This window comes from Vitis vinifera, chromosome 1, assembly GCF_030704535.1.
Source record: "Vitis vinifera cultivar Pinot Noir 40024 chromosome 1, ASM3070453v1".
Lineage (NCBI taxonomy): Eukaryota > Viridiplantae > Streptophyta > Magnoliopsida > Vitales > Vitaceae > Vitis > Vitis vinifera.
Window position 1 is genome coordinate 20,282,762 of NC_081805.1, and position 6,150 is coordinate 20,288,911.

Here is a 6,150-nt window from a genome sequence, read left to right on the forward strand (position 1 = left end):
AACCCATGACTTGTATCTTCTATGCAACTCCTAATATACCCAAGTCTTGTACAATGTAAGAAACATAGACTAAATGCTCAAATCAATGTCAATATACCAAAAAGATAGTAAGAGGATGGTTAAGTCTAACCTTGTTACATTATGTCTTACTTTTAGGGGCTCAATCCCAACACTTTATACCTCTTTTGCTAACTATGTAACCTAATAGCTTTCCAAAAGTCTCATCGAATGTGCACTTCTTAGGATTCAATCTCAATTTGTATCTCCTGATCATCTCAAAGAAGCACCCTAAAGTAGCTAGATGATCTCCTCTATCTCGGGACTTCACTATCATGTCATAAACATACACCTCGACATCCCAATGCATCATGTCATGGAGCAATGTGGTTGTAGCTTGCTGGTAGATGGCTCCTACATTCTTCAACCCAAATGGCATCACTTTACAGCAGTAAAGTCCTCACTTAATAATAAAAGAGGTCTTCTCCATATCCTCTAGAGCCATCAGGATCTTATTATAGCCAGAAAAACCATCCATGAAAGATAACATTGAATGACTCGCAGTACTATTAACTAGCATGTCAATATGAGGAAGATGAAAGTCATCCTTAAGATTGGTCTTATTAAGGTCTCAAAAGTCACACAAAATCTAACTCTATTGTCTTTTTTTAGGAACATGGATGACATTGGCCAACCACTTAGGATACTCAACCACTAATAAGAATTTGATATTGAGTTGCTTTTGAATCTCCTCTTTTAGCTATAATTGAGGGTGTAGTCTCCTCAATCTCTACTTAACTTTAGCATGGAAAAGCAAATGTAGGCGGTGTTGTACAATGGAAGGATCCAACGTTGGCATATCCTCATATAACCATGCAAACACATCTAAATAGGCTTTGGGCAACTAAATAAATCCAGCTCTCTTATCTACAGACAATGAAGTACCAACCTGAAGCTCTTAAGGTTGATCCTCAATACCAAAATCAATAGTCTCAAAATCTTCATCAACGGGCTCATCTTCATGATATGAATGACTAGAAGGGGTATTTGAATCTGAATTAGGTGACTAAGACTCATCATCTATATAAAAAAAACATCTGAAGTTGTTGGACAAGTTAAAAAAAGAATAAAAAACATAGAAAAATACTCAAAATAACTCATATTCGTAGATGAAATAGTAGATACATCATAAAAAATACAGAAGACAAATCCCAACATGGCATCAAAAGAAACATCCTACCTAATAGATATATTATAAGGTTTTATTTTACTTTCTAAAGGTTGTACAAGGCTTTCTAAATTTAAAGGGGTTTTCTTAGGTTGATTTTCTTCTTTTTCAATGATCATAAAAAAAATTTCTTTTTTAGTTTCACTATCATCTATACTATATAAACTTGAATTTTCACTTTCAAAATCTAGTTCACTAATGAGTTGTTCTTCTTCACTATCTACGTGATACTCATTTATTAGGTTTATTTTAACTTGGGTGTTTCTACTTCGTTCGTTTAATGGTTTTTTAAGCTCAGGACATTCAAGTCTTATATGGCCTTCTTGACCAAACAAATAACATTTACACTGCCTTTTTCTTTCTATAGTTCTTTTTCTTTTTATCTAAAACTTTCCAGGTTTTTTATATCTCGTTTGATATGGTCATTTTTTATAAAAGGTTCTTGACTTTCTTCTTAAAAAATTATTATGTTTCTTGGGTTTTCTAAACTTATATTCTCTACATCCCATGTCTAAATTTTCTCCTATATGTAATTTTCTACAAGATTATTGATTTATGTCTTGTTTCTTTATTTACACATTCTTTTTCTCACCAATTTTTTACAAATTCTATTCTAGCACCTATATAAGGAGAGTTTTTATATTTGGATGTTGTAAATTCATTCCATAGTCTAAGCCCTACAGGTCCTTATATTTTTAATATATATTTATTTAAATATTCAGGGGTTCTATATACTCTAGCAATGATTGCATATTTCCTAAATTTTTGTTCATATTCCCTTATATATGAAAGGCTACATAACTTCAATTATTCTAACTTATGGAGATATATTACGGGTTCTTTTACATCTTCTTGAGTTGTTCCTAAAAATATAATTTTACTAAATTTATAAATACAAATATGCTAAAATTATTTCTAATTTCTTGAAAATAGCTATTGTTTTCTTGTTCCATGTTTATGAAGAATTGTAATACAATTCCTTTAAGGGTACTTTTATAAAATTCATAAATTTCTTATTGGTTTTCAAAGGATACTACTACACCTGCTTAATTTAAGGATTGTTCCCAATTTTCTATGGTTTTCCTAAGATCTTGTGTATTATCTATATCTAATATTGTTCCATATTCATATATTGGTTGTAAAGAACTAGAAGGTTCTGTTTTAGTTTTCCATTGAGGTCCTTTTGGCTTACCGTATTACTTATTATACCTTACTATTTCATTTTTTACACTTACAAATTCTTTTTCTTCATTTATTTTATTTACTGACTCATTTGAGAATATTTCTATGTTTTCTTTAACTTTTGGTTGAATAGTAAATTGATTTATTGTTTCTATATCTATAAGTTTTTTTTATTAAATTGGTTTTATAGAGTTGTTCTATTATTTGCTCATCTGTATAGTTTTTGCACATTATATCAACAAAGTTTTCTTGATCTACTTGTTCGTCTAGTAATGTTGGATTATTGAATTCTTCTAACATTATATTAACTAACTCTGAGTTTTTGTATAGGTTTTCTACTGTCTCAATGTTTAGTAAAATATCTTCTTGTATAACATTTGCAGTTTCTTTCTCACTATCTGACTCTACCTCTATATTTACAGTTTTATAATTTCCAAAGGTTATACTTGCACTTCCATCTTGGTTTTGATATAAACTACTAGATGTTGGATATTTTATTACTGGTTTATTTATTTGAGGTAATTCCCACTCTTGTCCTAATAAATAATCTATATTATATATACCAGGATGATAAGGAATAAAAGACATCAATTCATATCAAATAAGCAGACTAAATAAATATGCAGAATAAATCAAGCAAATATTATCAGACTTTTAATGGGGTAAGATAGTTCGGTACTCTGAAAATTAATTTGAATCAACAGTCTCCTTTCCTAATTAATATACTACAATACACAGAGAAGCTCTGATACCAACTTTTCCTATCAGTATCAGTTTCAACAATAGTTTGCTATTGACACAGTCAAGGTAATGGCAGGGGTTTTGAAATCTCTGTTCAAAATGAAAGTTTTAAATTCAATTAAAGTGTGAATGCATTTATTATCCTCTTTATTTTAATATAAACATTTTCCAAATACTTATTATTTTAATATAAACATTTCAAACACTTATTATTTTAATATATTTTTAACATAAAGCTCTCAGATTATAGTATGAAACCATTTAATGCATAAAAGTTAAGTTTTTGAAATAAGATATCTAAAAAATTTAGGTAATAAAAATAAAAAATTTAAAACATCACTTCGTGTTAAGGTAATACCCCCCTTCTGACCAGACATAGTCTCTCTAACATGCCAATTTTTTCGGCAAAAATGGGTCATAGGTCAAGAGTTAAGACTAAAGACTCTAGTTTTTAAACCTGATTTTATACCCAAAATTTTCTAAATAACCCGATTTTTTTTTTTTTTTTTTAAAGTATCAAGTGGAGCAATCATCTATATCTTTAGTCTTGTAAATTTATCAGCAATAAGAAAGTAAGAATTTTTTGTTAAATTTTTGCTTTCATTTAGAATTTATATTATTTTGTGTATTTTTCTTATCCTTAGGGGATAAAAGGGGTAAAAAAGTAAAGTAGGGAAATGAAAATTATTTGAATTATTTTCCAGTTTGTTATTTTTAATTGTGTTTCTACTAAAATTTTAACTATTTTATCTCTTGGGTTTGTAGATGAGGATTCATTAGTTTTTAATATTTCCTGATGGAATGAACTAGCATATAAATTATCAATATAATATTTTATAATTTTTTTAATTATAGTTTCTATAGCAAAAAGTTCGTCAAAAGTTTCTTGTATAGCTACTTCGTATTCGTTTAAATATTTAAGGGAGGTTAGGTTTTTTATATCAGTGGTTAAATCTTTTACAGTAGTTCTTAAATTATGCCATTTATCACAAGTTCCCTAAATTCTTTACGTTGAGCATACAACCTATTATTAAGTTCTTTTACACGATCATAATCTATATTACATATACCAGGAGGATAAGGAATAAAAGACATCAATTCATATCAAATAAGCAGACTAAATAAATATGCAGAATAAATCAAGCAAATATTATCAGACTTTTAATGGGGTAAGATAGTTCGATACTTTGAAAATTAATTTGAATCAACAGTCTCTTTTCCTAATTAATATACTGCAATACACAGAGAAGCTCTGATAGCAACTTTTCCCATTAGCATTAGTTTCAACAACACTGATTACTACTCAAAACATGCTATTTTGTAGCTTGTAATTAGCTCTTTTAAACACCATTGAGTAGTAATTATTACCTTTTAACCCAATTAACATGTTAGGAGCCCTTGCAATCGTTTCTAACAATTGTGTTAAGTTTTGGTGCTTTTTGATAGCTTTATGCTCACCAAAGCAATTTAAGAATGAGGGAGAGCTATTTATAGTTCAGGGCAAAGCTTTTGAAAGCTTAAATTTATGAAGAAATCAAGCTATGGAGCCTCATAATCCTTTGCCTTAATCGTTCAAAGTTTACAAGGGAGAAACAATGGAGAAGAAGAAAACAGGGGATGAAAACAGGGGACACAGCTGCAGTCTTTTAGTGCACTTTTGGAGCACTTCCCAAAGTCCATTCTTTACATTCTATATACCATTTCGAAGCTCAGAAAGTCAAGAATCCAATGGTTCAAACCACGTATGATTTGGAGCTGAAATGAGGAAGATATGGACTTCGGAAGACAACTGCATCAAGCTGAGGGACAATTTCGCACACCACTGTTTAAGGTGCGAAATCCTCAGTCCACTGTGCGAAATTTTCGCACACCTCAAACCAACATGCGAAATTGGAACTCAGCGTGCGAAAATTGGATATTTTTGCCGACTTTTTTTCTTCTGATATTTTTGTGTTTAAATTTCCATTTTCTCCTTGTATTCAACCAACCATGTAATTCCTTAGCTAGGAAGTATCCAAGGAAGGGTAAAACTACCTTCCTATATAAATTCTCTTGTAATAACTGAATATATATCTTTTCGGGGAGCTTTCTCCAGGAGACCAACTTTTGTAAATTTGTTACTTAGTGAAATACAGAGATCTCTTTTGCTTTTATTTTCTCTCTTCTATTTTCTATTCTCTTGCAAGCCAAACACCCTCTGAGGATGTTTTCCCAGAGGATGAGAGGCTAAACAACAGTTTCTTGGATTAAAGGAAGCTAGGTGAAAAGTCCAGATTAAAAGGTGGAAAGTTTCCGTGCATTAAATTCAGGTAGTTGGAGTCCATAAATGGCTTTTAAAGCCAAGGTTTTGCCTTAAATCCCTTCGAATCACTTTGACTGGCCAATACATGGTAAGCTTAAGGTCTCTGTGGATGCTTATTGCTAGATCCATATCAGTCCATTAGTTATCATGTACGAGCCATTGGAAAGTGATTCAAGGTGATAGCCCATAGTGTCTTAAGCCATTAATGGACCTTGACTACCATCTCTAGTGACTTTTTATGGATTAAAACTTCATTGTCAAACCTATACCGGTTCGGGAAATAACTATAGGTTAAATCCCCAATGCGAGGAGAAAAATCCGGAATTTTCCACTTTGCATCTGGAACTTGAACCTAGCAACCTTTATCTCCGAGAGACTTTCTTTCTTCCACTTTTTACTTAGTTCTATGTGAGTTTAGTTTAAATCACCACTTTCAAAACAATTTTAATTTCTTTTAAATTTCAAGTTTGTGCTAAAGGAAATCATCAGAATCAATTTCTAATTTAGAGTCTATCATTGGTAGAGTGAAAACCCATCCCTGAGTTCGACCCTAGAGCTGCTATACTACAGTAGCTTTGCTACGCCAGTATAAGGTCATAGGTTTTATAAATGTTTTTGATTAAAAGATCCGGCTGGGGAAGTCAAGCTTAAAGAATCAAATGGCGCCGTTGCCGGGGATGGTGCCACAATACAGTGATAC